This window comes from Marmota marmota, unplaced genomic scaffold (assembly GCF_001458135.2).
Source record: "Marmota marmota marmota unplaced genomic scaffold, marMar, whole genome shotgun sequence".
Taxonomy (NCBI): Eukaryota; Metazoa; Chordata; class Mammalia; order Rodentia; family Sciuridae; genus Marmota; species Marmota marmota.
Genome location: NW_025999961.1, coordinates 16,195,483 through 16,215,009, shown reverse-complemented (window position 1 = coordinate 16,215,009; position 19,527 = coordinate 16,195,483). Strand labels below are relative to the sequence as shown.

At 36.1% G+C, this 19,527-nt stretch overlaps 1 protein-coding gene across 7 annotated transcripts in view; it reads right to left on the bottom strand.

Moving 5' to 3' along the window:
• Positions 1-19,340, bottom strand: part of B3galnt1 (beta-1,3-N-acetylgalactosaminyltransferase 1 (globoside blood group)) — a 31,007-nt gene extending 11,667 nt beyond the window's left edge. For 2 of the 7 annotated variants that reach the window (XM_015496400.2, XM_048802961.1), the window contains exons 1-2: positions 19,157-19,339; positions 16,259-16,419 (exon numbers count right to left, since the gene is read on the bottom strand). The gene's annotated coding sequence lies outside the window, so the exon portion shown is untranslated. Of the gene's footprint in view, positions 1-12,522; positions 12,600-16,258; positions 16,420-19,156 lie in introns of all 7 variants that reach the window. The other 5 variants (XM_048802963.1, XM_048802960.1, XM_015496401.2 and 2 more) reach the window with 5 other exon arrangements.
• Between the last annotated feature and the right edge of the window lie 187 nt (positions 19,341-19,527).

Here is a 19,527-nt window from a genome sequence, read left to right as displayed (position 1 = left end):
TCTTATTGTCTAATTTTTTGAGTTCTTTGTATACTCTGGATATTAGGGCTCTATCTGAAGTGTGAGGAGTAAAGATTTGTTCCCAGGGTGTAGGCTCCCTATTTACCTCTCTTATTGTTTCTTTTGCTGAGAAAAAACTTTTTAGTTTGAGTAAGTCCCATTTGTTGATTCTAGTTATTAACTTTTGTGCTATGGGTGTCCTATTGAGGAATTTGGAGCCCGGACCCCACCAATGTAGATCGTAGCCAACTTTTTCTTCTATCAAACGGCGTGTCTCTGATTTGATATCAAGCTCCTTGATCCATTTTGAATTCACTTTTGTGCATGGCGAGAGAAAGGGATTCAGTTTCATTTTGTTGTATATGGATTTCCAGTTTTCCCAGCACCATTTGTTGAAGATGCTATCCTTCCTCCATTGCATGCTTTTAGCCCCTTTATCAAATATAAGATAGTTGTAGTTTTGTGGATTGGTTTCTGTGTCCTCTATTCTGTACCATTGGTCCACCCGCCTGTTTTGGTACCAGTACCATGCTGTTTTTGTTACTATTGCTCTGTAGTATAGTTTGAAGTCTGGTGTCGCTATACCGCCTGATTCACACTTCCTGCTTAGCATTGTTTTTGCTATTCTGGGTCGTTTATTTTTCCATATGAATTTCATGATTGCTTTCTCTATTTCTACAAGAAATGCCGTTGGGATTTTGATTGGCATTGCATTAAACCTATAGAGAACTTTTGGTAATATCGCCATTTTGATGATGTTAGTTCTGCCTATCCATGAACAGGGTATATTTTTCCATCTTCTAAGAAGATTCAGTGTTTTAATCAGTGTTTTGATCATCAAATTCAGGACTGATGAAGAAATAAACATCTGTGTAGTACCAAAGGAATATCACAAAGATTACATTTTTTAGATGCAAGGACCGAACAGATATAAACTTTACATTGTAGGATGAGGGTGTCATAACTCTAACTCAATGATCAATCTTAACATTATCAATGGTGGAAAAATACATATTATCTGTCTCCTAATGAGATAAAATATGAACAATATTACTTGTGATGTATCCTAGTTGAAAATATTTGATTGAAATCTAATCAAGTTTTACAAGAAATACAAAAGAGAAGAAATACATAAAGAAATATATAAGAAATATATATATATATAATATATATATATATGTATATATATATATGAAATTCATAAGCAAAGAAATACCACGAGAAAACAATCAAGGGAATCTAGGAGGTGGGTTTTAGGAGAAAATGAGCTAATTTTTTCAGCTAGTAGTGCCATGAAAAAAGTAATGGTTCCAGATTAAAAGAGATCCAGGGACAGATACAGTTGCAATGTATGGCCCTGGCCTGGATCCTGCAGAAATTAAAGACAATCCAGACATTAGGTGATTCAGGAAGAATTATTTTGTTAAGTGAAATAATGTCAACTGGCTATAAAAAAATTTTTTGAATAAAGACAATGTGGCATGGCCATACAATTGGATATTACTCACCTGAAAGAAGAAACAAAGTTCTAATACATGCCAAAACAAATATCAGTTGTAGAATTCTTAAATGCATGTGTCTAAAAAAACTTACACTACATTTAAAAAGTTAGACACTCAAAACCAGATAATGTGTGAGTCACTTTAAATATTCAGAAAGGGAAAAAATTAGGGGTATGGGGAGGGGATACTAGGGATTGATTCCAAGGGCATCTACCACTGACATACATCCCCAGACCTTTTTATTTTTCATTTTGAGACAGGATCTCACTAAGTTGTTGGGGCTAACTTTAAACTTGTAATCCTCCTGCCTTAACCTCCTGAGCTGTTGGGATTACAGGTGTGCACCACAGTGCCTGGCCAAGAAGAGAAAATCTATAAATACTAGGTCAATAATTGCCTGGTATGAAACTGGGTCTGATTGCAAATGGGCATAGGGAATGGTGACATTTTAAAATTGTGTTGTGGCAATGACTGAGCATGTTTAAATTCAGTAAACATTACTGACCTGTTCACTTAAAATAATTTTATGGTCATGTCAACTATACATCAATGAAACTGTTAAAAACAATTTTAAGTTTACTATTTTTAAGAGTCAAACACTGATGAATTTAGCAGTAGGATGTCAAGAACCTCTGTGTACTTTAAAATAATTCAGTAATAATAATAAAAAGAATTAAGAAAGACAAAAATTTCCTCTCACATTTCTGTTAGCATACAAAATGCAAACCTCCAATGGAGGACAATGGAAGTACATACTCAAATTACAACACATTCACCCCTTTCATTAGTAATTTTGATTCAGAAATTTATTTCAGATACAACTTCGTATGTCCAAAATGATGTATGTATGTAAGATTACTCACTGTAATACTGCTATAGCAAATAATTAGGAAAACCCCAGAGATTTCTCATAAGATATCTTACACCAACTATGCCTCGTACATCCTCACAACTGTATAGCCGTTTTAAAGAAAAAGACAAGAATAAAGTCTGACATGGGAAGATTTCTAAAATATATTAAGGGAAGTGAGATATGGAACAATGTTTATAATGTGTTAATTTTTATGTCAGAAAGGAAGAGAAAATAAAAAATATTTATGTGCGCATGAGAAAAAATGATAGAAAGACACACAAGGTAGGCAGGGAGGAATGGGTGGATTAGGAAAGGGACGAGAGCAAGACCCTTTAATGTAACACCTTTTTATATTATTTTGACTCTGAAACTATTTGTGCTACGTATAAACACACCAGACATAACTTAATCAGTCCTTATAGAAATTTCATGACCTTCTAAAGACAAAGTAGTTCTTAAAAAAATTGAATTACCTTTTATTTTTATATTCATTTCACATATTTATTGGTATATAATTTTACATACAGTAAAATTTACCCCCACCTTCTTTTTTAAGTATACCCTTTTTATCATGCTGTTTTATAAGTTTTTAGTCAGATAACCACCAGCACAACAAGACAGAAAAAGTTTCATCTCAAAATTCTACTTTGTGTTGCCTTGTAAGAAAGTCTTCCTCCCATCCCCAGGCAACCACTAATCTGTTTTGTTTTGCTTTTCTACCGCTACAATGTCACATCAATGGAATCACACAGTATCCAGTATACAATCATACAGTAGGCACACTTCTAAGTCTGGCTTCTTTAATTACCAGAAAAAGACAGATTGAAAATAAGTGAGCTAAATATTTAGCTCAAGAAGTCAATAATTACGATGTTCTTTCAAAGAAAATAAGATGAATAATAAAGTAGAAAATAATGAAATAAAAACAATAAAGATGAGTATCACATAACAAGCAAACATTAGGATTAAAAATGTCCAAAATGATGTATGTATGTAAGATCATTCACTGTAATACTGCTATAGCAAATAATTAGGAAAACCCCAGAGATTTCTCATAAGATATCCTTATCTGTTAAAGAAACCACAGTAATCACAACAATCAGACTTCAGAGACATCTCCATTGTGGCTAGGAAAAAGAACAGGATGCCCCTACCCTTCAGTGTTACTCAGAGATCCTCATTATCCATTATAACAAGAAAATGAGACCAAAAAAAAAAAAAACTGTTTAAAAGGGGAAAAACCTCATTACTTTCATACGACATAATCATTTACACAAAAACTCAAGGGAGGAAAAGATAATATATAAAGATGAGTAGGTTTACAAATAGGTCAGCTATGAGATCTCAAGATATAAATGACAAACATGAAAAAATAAAATTTAACAGAAAAAATACAAAGGCAACAAAAACTAAAATGTCAGATTAAGTTAACAAAAACGTGCAAGACCTGAGGTAGAAAACTAAAAACTACGGAATTTTTCTACAGAATGTAAAAAAAGAAAATTAGGAATAAATGAAGAGAGATAAAATATTTGGGGATAAGAAAACTCCAAACTAAAGAACCTACTTCCCCAATTAATCAATAAAATCATAGGATTTAAAAAAAATTGATAAAAAGAGCCTAAAATTCTAGGACCATAATTATCCAAGAATAATCAAGACAATTTTGAAAACAAAGAATGAGGCCAGAGTTGGATGGGGATTATAAAATCATATGAGAGCTACAGTAAATAAAACCAAGATTAAATATAGGTTAAATGATCAAATAGCAAGACCAGAGGCAGATCCACACATACATGGGGATTTGACAAATGACATCACAAACCACTGGGATTGGACTCAGTACTCTGTACAAGGCTAAACGTGAAGAATTAAACTATTACTACAAAGTATACCAGAATATATTTGTGACCTCTGTAAGGAGAACCTTCATAGATAAGTTACAAAAAGCCTACCTTATAAAACAGAGGGAAAATACGCAGTACCACGTTAAACTACATCACTACTATTATAGAGTAAGACACCATAAACACAGTTAAACTATGAGCCACAGACTTAGGATATTTACAATAAAGCAAACAAAGGACTGGTATTTCCAGAATCTTTTTACTATATTTTTTCATATGGTACCTATCTGTAAAAACCTGTGAATATTGTTTTATATATATATATAAGTTTCTATAAAGTTTGTAGAAAACTTACAAGTTAAAAAGAAAATGAATGAACTGTAAGCAGCTTGCAGAAGAGGAAATCAGAATGGTCAACAAACATGAAATGAGACTCAATCTCACCAGTAATGAAGGCAAATTAATAAAGAAAGGCAAATTAAAATCAGGTAGAGATATTGAAATTTTAACCCATCAGACTGAAAAATATCAAAAAGCTTAAAATTAATCAGGTAAATGCTACCTATACCTATGGGGTAAATGCTACCTATCATACACTAGGGCAAAACACAAACTGCTACAATTTCTTGGTGGCATCTGGTAAAAATGAAAAGCAGCCATTCCTTTTCTTGATATGTATCCTAGAAAATGCTCACATATGTGCATCCTGGAGACATGTATGCTTATCGTTAGGCCACAAAAGCCCAAAACTCAAGGTTAAAATGTGTATCAGTAAGAATAGACAAATAAAACCTGGTATGCCTTCTAATGGAATCCTTTATGATAGCTGGAAATACAAACACACACACACACACACACACGAGTTGTACATAGTATTTCAATTTGAATAGATCTCAAAATGCTGAGTAAAAACTAGAATATAAATAATTTTATACAAATTGTGTTTGTGTGTATGTCAATGGTATTTATAAAATAATTTTAAAACCACATATGAGAAATGATAGGCTTTTTAGAAGCAGCTACATATGTTACCAGAGTCCTAGGCCAGAGCCTCACTGGGGATTCAACAAAACAGGTCTGGCCACTAGCACCAAAAACCTAACAGAAAAGGAAAGGGTGAAAAGCATGATAGGAACTTTAATCAGTATAGATGCACCAAAACAAGAGGACCCATATGTCCTTAGCCTTGTCTAATGACATTGAGATTTTCTTTTTATTTTATTTTTTTAATTTTTTATTGTGGGTTGTTCAAAACATTACAAATTTCTTGACATATCATATTCGACACTTTGATTCAAGTGGGTTATGAACTCCCACCTTCACCCCATACACAGATTGCAGAATCACATCAGTTACACATCCATTGATTTACAAATTGCCATACTAGTGTCTGTTGTGCTCCGCTGCCTTTCCCATCCTCCACCCTCCCCCCTCCCCACCTCTCCCCTCCCCTCCCCTCCTCTCTCTCTACCTCCTCCACTGTATAACCCTGAGGGTCTCCTTCCATTACCATGCAATTTCCCTTCTCTCTCCCTTTCCCTCCCACCTCTCATCCCTGTTAAATGTTAATCTTCTTCTCCTGCTCTTCGTCCCTACTCTGATCTTAGTTACTCTCCTTATATCAAAGAAGACATTTGGCATTTGTTTTTTAGGGATTGGCTAGCTTCACTTAGCATAATCTGCTCTAATGCCATCCATTTCCCTGCAAATTCTATGATTTTGTCATTTTTTAATGCAGAGTAATACTCCATTGTGTATAAATGCCACATTTTTTTTTTATCCATTCGTCTATTGAAGGGCATCTAGGTTGGTTCCACAGTCTTGCTATTGTGAACTGTGCTGCTATGAACATCGATGTAGCAGTGTCCCTGTAGCATGCTCTTTTTAGGTCTTTAGGGAGATTTTATAGACAGGGAAATGAGGGTAAAGTTTGGGGCTTTGCACAGTTTCAGGCACTGCACAGCTGCCAAAGCAGGTGATCTTCAAGTGTGATCTGGTCCATCACTATCTCAGGATTGGTCAAGAGGGACTAAGAAAATTTCTTTGACTCATCACAAGATGTGTATCCATCAGACCTGTTGCTGACTCCAAGGTAATTCAGGGCAAAGGAGACAGATGCAAATGGAGGCAGTGATGCCACATCTTTAATCTTGCTTTTATCCAACTATCAGATTTTTGCAGGCAAAAGTGAGGAGTCGAAATCCCTGTTACAATTTTGCCACCTTGTCTTTTGTCCATTCCTTAGTCTGAGGGCATTGGAGTGTCAGCCAATCTGCCTTTGCAGGTTTCTTGGCCTGAAGCATATAAGCAATAAGGGTCAGATGCTTAAGCCTAAAAGTAGAAGTATCATTGTAAATTATAAAAGGGAGACAAAGTCAGAACACATCCAACTAACTAACTAACTAAATAAACCATGTAGGGGATTCTCCTTCTAAATACCTCTGTGAGTATGGACTACTAAAAAAATATATTCGGGATAAAAACAAGGAAATGATTATTTTTTTTTTCTTATCTAAACAGAGGGCCCCTGTCTGAGCTATGAGGTCCATCTTTTATGTGGATGTACGTGATGGAAGGACTTCAGCGTCAGGCAATCTTGCATAAGAACCCCAAGTTACATTTAAAAGAGCCACTGTTTTTCCCTTTTAATTGTCCATGAATGATTTTCTTTTACTTTTCTACCACCCTGATATTAGTACATTTGTGTTTGGTTATATTTCCCTCATGAGTGTTTGAGTCCAAGCAGGTGACCCCTATTTAGGCCTAAAATTAATCTCTTTCTTTTTTTCCTGTTAAGTTCTGGAGATATTCCTCATGGGTTACTTTTAGGAACTTATGAGGATTCTTTTGGCACCTTTAGTCTTTTTTTTCTACCAGCTATACCATCTGCCACGATGGGTTAGGGTGTTGCTGAACACATGTGGTTTCCCTTGAAGCACTGGGGACAGTTCCCTTTCCAATGACCCTCCTCCTCTTTGCAGAATATATCCGGATATCCCATTCTCTAGGGCCCTCACAATCCTCTTGATTAGCAACTAACTCAGAGTTATAGGGTCTTTAGAGGGATTCCACCTTTCCCCAGGTCCTAGTTGACCTTGAAGGACAAGGGTCAAAATATTCACTATTATTTTTTCTTAGCCCTTTTATTTTCCTTGGCTTTGGTTTCAAAGTATCAGTTGTTGAACACCCAGAGGGCCAGTTCTACCAGAGATGAAGTAGTAATAGTGAGTCCTAATTTTAACTTTTGTATTTTACAGTTACCCCTTCCACTTAATTGGGGTCACCATTAGTATGAAGAGTCAATGTTACATCCTGTCCGTCCTATAGGTGATGGCTTATTAGCTCAAATTGTTAGGTTATTCTATTAGAAGTTGTACTTCATAAAACATTAACAGGAGACATTTATAAAGTTTTACAAGAGAAACACAAAACAAAATTAAAAACAGCAGAAACACATTTAGTTTGTATGACTGCTCTGAACCAAGAAACACAATTTTTATAACACTTATATACCTTTGATATTTGGTTACCTTCTACAAAAACCAATAAATAATTTATCAGCTCCATCATGCATGATATCATTTACAAATCCTATTTCTTTTTAAAACCCTTTTGCACCCTACTAGAACTTCCCATTGCCTACTTTGGGGGTTATCCTAACATGGAGCAGTGCAAAAGGCAGAGTCTTAGCCCAGGAAAGGCTGGTCTTTTGACAAATGTTAGTTGAAATTTTTACATTTTAAGCTAATATTCTTCTCCCCCACCCTTTAAATATCATTCTACTCAGGAGTAAAAGAAAACAAAGCTCTCATGTATTGAGTCTGTTTGAAGATTAGTTAACATGATATAATCACATCTGCAACCTAGCTCCAATGGAAAGGCTAAGAAAACGCTTAATTTCCCTTTTTTGGTGGAAAAACTGTTTTCATGTTGCATATTGCCAACCTTAAAAATTAATCAGGTTCTCCCTATTGTCTTTCCAAAAATACATATAAATTCCTACCCCAGTGTAACAAATAACATAATTCTCCCCATATAAATCATCAGTAACAGGTTACTTTTAGCCAATTACATATCTTAAATGACATTCTGTCTCTTAAGAATAAATGAAAAGTTTAAAAATTAAAATAGAATGTAGTAATTTCTGAGGTACTCCTTAGATGACCAATGTTCAATCCTTTTAATTATCACAGTATCACAGTTTGGAATGCCAAGGGTTTGTGAATATCTAACTATATTTGCTCAAACAGAACAGTCATAATACAAACAAGAGCACAAAAACATGTACCTAAAAAAAAAAAAAAAAAAACCCTGTCCCCACAATTGGAGGACACTAGTTTGGTAAGGTGTTTTCCCTAACTTTGCATTTTAGAATACATATACATTTGGGGAACATGAATACATTTAACATACAAAGAAGCCAGGAATACTCAGTATCAGAGCAACACAGAAGTTCCCCCCACCCCACATATGTATAAAAATCATAGTTCAGTAAGGTAACTCTTAATATTGTAGTTTTGCCTTTAACCAGTCTACATAGGTTAATAGCACCAGCAAATTCCAAGATTAGATTTAAAACTCTTGTCTGTTCAGGAAACAGTGCTAATACCCATAAATAGATTATTACCTGATGTACAAGTGCATCTCATGTATGTAAAGAGCACTTAACAAATCACCTTGTATGTATTAAACCTACATACTTTTAACTTTACAAACTCATGTGTAACATTTAGACAAAGCATATTTAGCTCTCGGGTTTAAACAGTCCCTCTGAAACTAAGAGCAACTTCCTGATAGCTTTCTGTAGGATGTGAATTAAAGTTCCAAATTGTTCTAACTTCTGAACTTCCTCATACTGAGGAACTTGTAAACTTCCTCTCAATTAGGAGGCTCATTGGAAGCTGAGATAGACAGGTTCTCTGGGTAACTAAATCTGCCTACATCTCTTGCCTTTGTCCTACTTTGCCTCCTCTTCTCTTCTAAAAGCTTTTCTCACCCTTCAGCTCTCTTAAGATGATTATTTCAGACAAAAAGTCTCTTCCTATCTTCCTTCAAAGCTGGCTTTGAATTAACCTATTTTCCTGCCAATACTTTTCAGAGTATTTGTGGAGCATAATGAGCAGCAAAGCCTAGCCTCTTGCCCCTGCTCAATATCAAGATGCATTCAGGTTTCTAGTCACAGACATACAGGTGTCAAATATATCATAATAATCTAACATTGTCATTTAATTAGTTATAAAGTGAGTGTTGAAAAGATTTTAAAACAGAAAGGCACTTAAACCCTAATTCTTTTTAAGAGTTTCTTCAAGTAATGAAAACCTAATCAACACAAGAAATTATTTTAATAAAACACAAAATTTTTATTCTTAAGACAGTTCCCTTTAAATGTTAATGACAGCCTACTTAATTACACAAATTTGATATAATTTATCTCCCACAAATCTTGTACAACTTCCTTAGATACTCTATAACTTGTTTACATCCTTAATTTTGTCCTCTTTTTTACCCATCTTGGACTTTAGGACAAAAATCTTACTTTACCATACAAAATCCCTTCTCATCCAAAAAATTCCCCCAAAATACATCCAAATAATTTTCTCTTTCTTCTTGTTGATTATTACTTGTTGGTTATATTATGCCTTTTTTCTTCCTTAAGTTTAAAATTTAAAACAATCTTTAGAAAATTTCTGAATTTAAGCTAACTAATCTTTTATCAATGACTTAAAATACTTTATGCTTATTTAAATTAAAACATATTAAGGTTTTTTGCGTTCTTTGCATATAGAATTACATGATAATTAGAATTTAACTTTTAGTGATCTTGCTTTTTAGTGAAGAGCAGAAACTTATTCTTTCAAATACCAATAATTCATAAAAATACAATTATTAGTAGACCCAAACACATATATATTCTTATAGAATTTAAGAATACTTGAACTTAGCAATTGATGTTTCAATATTTTTTAAACATTTATTTTTTTAGTTGTAGGTGGACACAATATCTTTATTTTATTTTTATGTAGTACTGAGGATTGAACCCAGTGCTTCATGCATGCTACGAGCACTCTATCTCTGAGCTACAACCCTAGTCCCCAATGTTTCAATATTTTCACTTACAAATGACTGAGATGTTTTTCCTAACACATACATTTAAAAATGTTTATTCCATTTATGTCTAATTTACCCACTTCAATAGTTATTTTTAGATTACCCAAGAAAACCAGGGTATCAAACACAGTTAACATTTTAAATTATTAATATTATTAGTAGTAGTATTTGCCAAAGAAAAACCCTAAAAGCAATGGATGCTGTATTTCAAACTTCTTAACAGAGGCAAATATAGTCCTGACTGGTGAGTAACCTAGGTAAAAAAAAAAAATTTGTGTTCATTATTCCAAAGATATCTTTACTTTTATCTAACAAGTTTAAATTATTTTTAAGGATTTACCTAAGTTATTTGAACTCAAAGTCATATGAATGTATGTCCTTTAAATTTATGAGCACTTATTTATGTGTAAGCTAATTTGGTACCATGTAGGCACAATGTACAATATACACATGTACAAAAACATACATAAAAATGTTATAGTAGGTAGACAGATGTGAGTAGGGTGATGGGAGAAGGGAGAATAGAGCTCACTCCATCTTGAGTGATAAGATCACTCCACTTTGTGGGATGAAAAACTCCACCCATAACCACCACTATCATAGGTGCTTTTTTTTCAGGGCTAGATATGGAAACCAGGGCCTCATGCACACTAGATAAGTGTTCTTATCTATCTTATCTTATCTTATCTATCCCCAGCCCTAGATATTACCTTCTTAAAACTAAAAAGAAATGGAACTTTCCTATTTAGGAGTATGCACAGAGAACTGAGGCACTAAGCCATAGCAGAAAGCCATGTTAACCACCCCAAATGAAAAATTCATGGTGGGAGGATCCCAACTAGATCATAAAACCCTACAATGCAGAAGACACAAGGCTGCTTCCTTTCTTAGAATGGTAGCACTCTGCTCTCCCTGGGGTGTTAGTATCTGGGCTTTTTCTCCTGCCACTCCATTATGTAAATTAGCTTTTTGCCTCTTTGTCCTGATCTTTGCAGTCTTGCCCTTGTTAGTGCAAAATACAAGTGCATCAGCTAGCTCAGAAGGTTGCAATTTTGAAGTGGAACCTCCACTAAAATGGGGATCAAATTCAAGGAAGGAGAAAGTGTTTGGAGAAAAATCCCATCTGGCACTCCAGCTGGTTTTATGTTTGATGATTATGGTGCCTCAACTTGCAAGTACTTAAAAAAAAATGGGGAACATTTGATATTTCTAAGTTGGTTTTCCTGAGTGCTGATCTAGGTCCTTGGGCTAAAACAAAAATGTACAAGAGAGTTAATAATAATTAGTCCACTATTCAGGACAGCCCCACAGAAACAGCCCAAATACCCACCCATAATAAAAGAGATAAATATGCCATATTATCCATAATGAACAAACTACCAACTTGCATGGTAGTATGGAGAATCTCAACCATAATGTTGAGTGAAAGAAGGCGGAACACCTGGTTAAAGAGTAGATTCCGTTTATACAACATTGAAAAGCAAGAAAACCACAGTGTTAGAATTCAGGCACTCTTCAGGGAGAGGGAGAAAATACAACTGGGAGAGGGAGGATAAGGGGACTTTCTGGGGCACTGGCCATGCTCTATTTCTAGACCTAGATGGGGCTACAGGTGTGTTCACTCTGATAATTCATCTTATAACTTGTGCATTTTTCTTTTGGCAAGTCATATTGTACTGAAGATATAAAATAAGCTGGCAGTCCTGCTCATCAATCTGTGCACTCCTTACTGCTGCAGTCAGTGTGGGCAGGGTCTACCTCCAGGGTCAGCATGTGGTGAGATCAACAGTAACTGCTCCCAGGCACCAGTTCATGTACTCTTCATGAGTCCCCCCAGAAGTTGAGGTGCTTTTAAGATCTTTATATCTCCATTTAACAAGTGAGGAAACTAAGGCTTAGGGAGAGCAATAACTTGTCCAAAGTCCCAGGCTGGTTAAGTAGTGGAGGAAAACTCAAACAGGACTCCAAAGCTCATGTTCTTGGCCACCAGATAGGAGGGAGTGTGCTGCATGGCCACTGGGCTCTTAATCAAGGGAGTCCTTATAAACACAGCTGCTTGAGATTTGGCTTTAATTTACTGCAGCCAGTGAGCCTGATACAAACAGTGAAGCGGCATCACAAAGTCTTTGCGCAGAAAGACTAAGCAGATTTTCACTCTCAAAATCTGAAATATGAGGAGGCTGGGGTTGTGGCTTAGCGGTACAGCACTCACCTAGCATGTGCAGGGCGCTGGATTCGATCCTCAGCACCACATAAAACATAAAATATGGGTATTGCGTCCAACTACAACTGAAACAAAATATTTTAAAAACTTAAAATATGAGGAGTTATTAACAAGTATTAATAACTAATAACTTGTCATTTAGGCAGATATATACTGAGCACTAGAAAATACAGAGGCAGGAAATAATCTGTTCAGAGAAAAAAATTAACAAAGAGTGCAATGTTACAATTATTTAAGCCAAAATAACCTGAAATTCTTTCCTGAGGTGCAAAAATGCTGGCTATTTTCTGAAAAAAGAAATCAAATTTAATTCCTTTAAAAATATATAAAACTTTTCCTTTATTTTATTACTGGAAATTAACCCCAAAATGCTCTACCATTGAGTTACATCCCCAGCAATGCCCCCTCTTTTTTTTAATTATTATTTTTTATTTTGAGATAGGGTCTTGCTAAATTGCCCAGGTTGGCCTCAAAATTGCAATCCTTCTGCTTCAACCTTCCAGGTGTCTGGAATTACAGGTGTAATCCCAGGTGGGATTATAGTTCGGCACCACTGTGCTCAGCTATATAAAATTTTTCTAATTGCAAATGTAATAGATGTTCATCAGAGAAAAGTTAGTGAATGCAAAAAAAGTACGAGGAAAATGAGAGCTGTAAAGACAGCAATATTACCATTTTTGAAGAAGATCTACCAAGTGTCTCACTCAGTTATATATACACAAACTCTCATCTCATTTGCTACCCCTTTCCCAATCCCATTCTTTCCCTTCCTTGAGGAGTCTGCACTTGCTATTCCACTAATGAGTTCTTGGAAAGGCTGGCTTCTTAAACTTTAGACATCAGCAAAATGTCACTTAGAAGAATCCTTACCTGACCCCTTATCTCAAGTTAAGTTTCCCCAGCCCTTGTTTTCTATCACATCCTTCTCATTTTCTTCTAAGCATTTAATGCTATCTGGATTTTCTTTAAAAAAAAAAAAAAATTGGTGGGCTGGCTTTGTAGCTCAGTGGTAGAGTGCTTGCCTAGCACTTGTGAGGCACTGGGTTCAATAAAATAAAATAAAGGTACTGTGTCCATCTACAACTAAAAATATATTTTTTAAAAATTGTGTTTATTGTCTGTTCCCTTTAAGAGAATGTGAAATTGGGCTATAAAAAGACCTGATCAATCCTGTTCCCTTCCATAGCCCCACTGTCTCACACATGGTAGATGCTTGGGATACCGGCATACAGTGCAAAGTTTGGTAATGAACATTTTTTTCTTTTTTTTGGATTGAGGATTGAACCCAGAGGTGCTCTACTACTGAGCTGCATCCTTAGTCCTTTTATTTTTTGAGACAGGGTCTCTAAGTTGCTCAGGGTCTCACTAAATTTCTGAGGCTGGCTTTGAACTTGTTACCCTCCTGTCTCAACCTCTCAAATTGCTGGGATTACAGTGCAGTGTGTGCCTCTGTGCCTTGCCCTTTTGATTTTTTGAGACAGGTCTGGCTAAATTGCTTAGGCTGGCCTCAAACTCGGGTTCCTTATGCCTCAGCCTTCCGAGTCACTGGGATTACTTATAGGCACATGCCACTGTGCAGGCTGGTAATGAACTTTTATCCACTTAATAAATATTCCTAAGAATGAACTGAATCTAAAAATAAACTCCTGAATTTGTTAGATTATGCTTACTTTTCTCTAGGCATCTTCTAATAACAAAGCATTATTCTAATAGTTTCCCCGATTCTGATCATGTGCATTTCAAAAGGGCCAGAGAGGAAAAAAAACAAAAAACAAATTTTAATTAAACTTTAAGCCCAAGCATGCTAGATTGGGGTCATTCCAAGAAAACACATGTGCAAACTAAACCACTGACAGTTGTGCAACATTCTAATTTTTCTTCTACATAAAAGAAACAACGGTGCAAAGGGGCTGGAAATCCTAATTGCCTAATAAAGATCCTGTGAATATTAAGTTAAATACAAATCACAATTACACAATCAAACATATCCTTTCATTTATAAAGGAGGGAAAAAACCCACATATCAATATCCATCCTTGAGGGAAATCTCCCTAGTAGTAACTCTCAAACTAAACACATTAATTCATAAACAATGCAATATAATTGAGTCTATTATTCATTAGACTCAGTTAAATGCCTAATTATCTTCACACCCTACCTCTGCTTTGTGCTTGATGACCTCTGATTACATTAGAAACAAGCAAAGCCAATGACATCTGGCCACTGCTTTTCTTTTTCACTCTTCTTGAACCCAGAGGTTCTCACTTTGCTATGTATTACATAATCTTCTGGAGACCATGAAAAACACTGAAAGCCAGACAGTATCTCAAACCAGTGAACCAATTTCAGAGGGTGGTGGGGCTGAGGCGGCATTATTTTTAAAGCTTCCAATGTGCTGCCCTAGCCCCTCACCTCTCTAAAGTGCAGTACATAGACACTACCTGGAGGATGCTAGGAACGCAGACCTTCAACTAGCCACCAACACCCCCACAGACTTTCTGAATCAGAATCTTTTAAACAACATCTCCAGGTGATTTACATATTGGAAGTCTGAGCATCATCAAATACCCACTTGGGAAAATTAACCTTTTAAAGCTTCAGTTACCTCATCTGTAAAATAACAGCAATAATACCGTCCTCATGGGCTTACTACGAGGACTAAATGAAATAAAACATGCTAAATGTGGAGGTTAGGGCTGGGCTGGCACCGAGATAAGCAGATGGTGCTTATCTCTTATTAATACAAGTCCACACTCTATAGGCTTCCTCTAATTCATTCTTACTTGCCTACATTGGTTCCATTTACAAACTCCACTGCTAGCTCCCAAATGTGTATTATATGATACCACTTATATGATACAGTTAAATATGCAAATAAATCCTAGTGGATCTAGTTTCTCCTTCCAGGCAGTAAGCCTTCTCCTAGAGTTCAAGGATTCTAGTTCTTCTAGGATGTCAAATGCCTGATGTTGTTTCTCTGCAAATATAAGTTCTCATACATTCCTGACGGTAGACTTTCTGGTTTCTTCTCTCACATGCTCTCCTCTTCTGTAATCCTTCTGCCTGCCTCATAGTCTTCCTGCAACTGAACTATTTTGTTTTTCTAGGTATGACTTGTACTGTTAAAAGTCCTATAGTAGGCACTTCTAGCAACTAGCAGAGAGCAACAAAGTACATGAACCTTTTCCAACTGATGCTTGAGAGATTAATGTCTCAACAAGCTTCCCTTATAAGGTCACTTTTCAACAATGGAGAAATTGCTAAATGGAATTATGTTAATGAATTTATATCCCAAATAACCCTGAGTAGGTTACTGGGCTTCTGTAAATATTTTTAGTAAACAGACACCAAAGTAGTGCCCATCAGGAGTTAGCAGAGACTAAATGCCTCTCTCTGATTAAACTCATCTCCATTTTCAATAGGGTTCCTTCACCAGAAAGTCAAGGGAAGCCTTAGATAACACTCAAGAATTAGCTTCTGGAACTGGACACTGAAAGATCCTTCTGAACAAAATAGAAAAATGTGAGTCTAATGACAGTGGCTAGATGGCTTCAAAATTGGCCAATCCATCATAGCTGGGTTTCATTTTGGCATACATTTTTAAAAACGGTTCAACTTTTAAGAATAAATCTGAGGTATTGAGTTTAAGGGAAACATAAAATCACGTTGAATACCTCTTTCTGTGGCCCTTACACATTCTCAGTAGATAGTGAGTACAAAGTACCTTTACTCCATTGCCATTTCCCAATTTTGCCCTTGAAATTCCCGCTGGCTGCAGCAGTACCACTCTCGGGTGTTTTCTGAGATGTATGGAAGAATGTCTTTCATTCAAGCTTCAAGGAAAGGGAAGCCTGTTGCCTTGATATGCTGAGGTAGAAGACACACCTGGGTTTTTAAAGAAATGTTTAAAAAGATACATTATATACTGTTTATAAACAGGGTACTACTTTCTTGTAGGTAGAACAGTCCCTGAATATGGGAATCTTTTATAGATTTGGGGGTTGTGGCATGCAACCCAAAGCAAGCAGGAATAGAGATTGGGATAGCCTTGGGATTCCTTGGAAGGAAGAGAAGTGTGGAGCAAAAGCAGACACACCTCTGCACTCAGGGGGGTATAGTCTGAGAACACCATGTTACAGAGTAGCCAGTGGGAAAGCAATGACTGGTCAGGGAAGCCAGGAAAACTGGAGCAAACAGTACACAAATCAGACAGAAGAGCAACAATACTGATTTGAAAGCTGGCCTTTTTGTCCCTGTTTTATTATAAACAGCTTTACCCACTGGAAGAAGAAGAGTAACCTGCTCTAGTTGACATTACATCCCATCATTTCCCTGAGTAAGGAATGTTACAAATCTTTATCATTCTCTTCTGTCAGGCTTAATCATCAACTACTTTCCCCTTAGTATTTTCACTCATTCATTCATTAGTTCATTCACTCAAGTCCTGTGTGAGAGGCGGCAGCAGTGAAGATGACAAGTCCTGCCCTCAAGTTAAACTGAACCTTATGAGGCACACCTGAAGAAGATGGGGGTGGGGGACGTGACCACTCAGCTCAAATATCTCCAAAATAATTACCAGAGTGCTGGGCAGGGAACCGAGTATGCCCTTCCAGAATGTGCTGATACCCAATAAAATTAGAGAGCTTGCAATAGTATAAAGGAACTATTTAATACTGTAAGAGTCAGTGATAAATCTTCAAAAGCAAAATCCACAACCAAAATACCAAATACAGTTTTACATAAAAGAAATAATTTGAGTCTTTGCTTTCCCATTGAGAGTAAGTGAATGCAGAACTATGAAATGTTTTAACAGGAATGGTGCTTCTTTATACTACAAGAGCCTGTTCAAAATGTATAGCTTAGGAGTGTTGTAGAAATCAATATTTTAGCCTGGGGTGGGTAAAATTTGTTTTACATAAAAACTCAGATAGTAAATGCTATCTTTGCAGGCCATATATCCTCCATCTGTCTTTGTACAGAAAATAGCCATAGAAAATATTAAACAAATGGGTGTGGCTGTGTTCCCTGCAGATACCCAAATCCATGGATGCTCAAGTCACTCACATAATAGCATAGTATTGCACATAACCTCTGCATATCTTTAATTCATCACTATTTTATACTTTTATTCATCACTATATTATTTATAATACCAAATGCAATGTAAATGCTATGTTTAGGAAATAACGACAAAAAAATGTCTGCACGTGTTTGGCACATTTTTTTCCCCCAATATTTTAAGTCCATGGTTGGCTGAATTTACAGATATGGAACTTATGAATCCCATGGGATGACTATATTTACAAAACAGGCCTAGTCTGCAAATGTTTGTTCTAGTCCTATGAAATGGAATCCCTTGGGGCATCAATAAAATCTCCCAAAATCTCTCTTCCCTTGGTTTCCTCATGATCCTTAAGGGCCATGCTACTGAAAGGAGATCCTAGTCAAGCTGGTAACATGTGGCCTACATGAAATGGTTCCTGGAGGGTGGGCATGGCTGGTATTAATCGCCTGGGCTGTGGATGCAACAGGGGGGCAAGAGTCCTTGGCTTCCTATTTAACTACCTATGTTAGGGGTCAGAAACACAAGGGATGGTAAACTTAAAAAATCTGCACTAGCTTTCTGGTTTTTATTCTTCAATGTCTCAGAGCTTCAGGGAGCTCAAATTTTTCATTTGTCAGCCTTTCAAGACCCTGCCCTAGAGATGTTCTGTGACTTCATCTTCCTCTCACATGACCCCTACATATCACCATATCTTCATCTACCCCTTTTTCCTCTAATTCACAATGTGCCAAGAGATGCAGTAACAAAAGCAAATCAATATTTATAATATGTAATTTTTATTAAAAATAATTGTCAAAAATCCCAAAAGAGATGTCTAGCAAAGAGCCTACAAAACTGCAACTTTTTTTTTTTAATGTGGCACTGGGGATTGAACTGGGAAGATTGGGTACTCTACCACTCAACTGTACCTCCAGCTCATTTTTATTTTTTTATTTTGAGACAGGGTCTCATTAAGGGATCCTCCTGCATCAGCCTCCCAAGCTGCTGGGCTTACAGGTGTGTGCCACCATACGCAGCCTGCAATTTTTGAATGCATCTGTTACACAAGATTATATAAGAGTACCCTGTTTGATCCCACATGTTGACTTCAGTCATGAGGCCATACAACGTGGTTCTTTACCATACAATGGGATCTAATATACAGCAAGCAATAATAACCAACAATACCTGCAAAACTGCAATAGAAAAGTGTATTTGGCCTGGACATTATATAGTGGTGAAAAAAAGAGTTTCTATCTGAATCATCCAATGGTGGACAGAACGAAGAGGTTGGGCATAGGGGAAAGGCAAATTATTTACCAGAAGGGAAAGATGAACGTATTCAGTGCATCATTTTCTCAGAGATGAAGAGAATTGAGTCTGAACTTGAATACAACCCACCAAATTAAATAGAGCTTGAATCTTGCCTTCTTCAAACCCTCTGGAGAAACATGCTAGAATATATTATAACAAACATTGCAGCTGCATCAATGATACCTAAAACCCAGTAAAGGGCACTATAATAGACCTTTTTCATCAACTAAGATAATTTTTAAATTAAAAATAAGATATACTTACCTGTAGAATTTCAGATGAGATTAAATCAATAGCTGAAGTTTTTTGTGGTTTTCTGTATTCCATTCTTTAAACATTCAGATTTGCTGTGAAATACTTAACAGAAGAAAAAGATTATATTGTGACAAAACTGTTACTATAACATCTAAAATCAATGTTCTACACTTAGAAAATTGCTATAGAAGTAATTATGTATCAACACTTTTTTTCAATTTTGGAAAAGCACTGATCCCTTCTTCTGCCTCCTGGCTCTCAAATAACCTCATGCTCTAATCTGGAATTATATTTGGTCACTGTTTGATAACAGACTATTTTTAGGGCTAGAGTTACCCAATGACCATTCATTCTGAATGAGGTTTTTAGTCTAAGGGGGG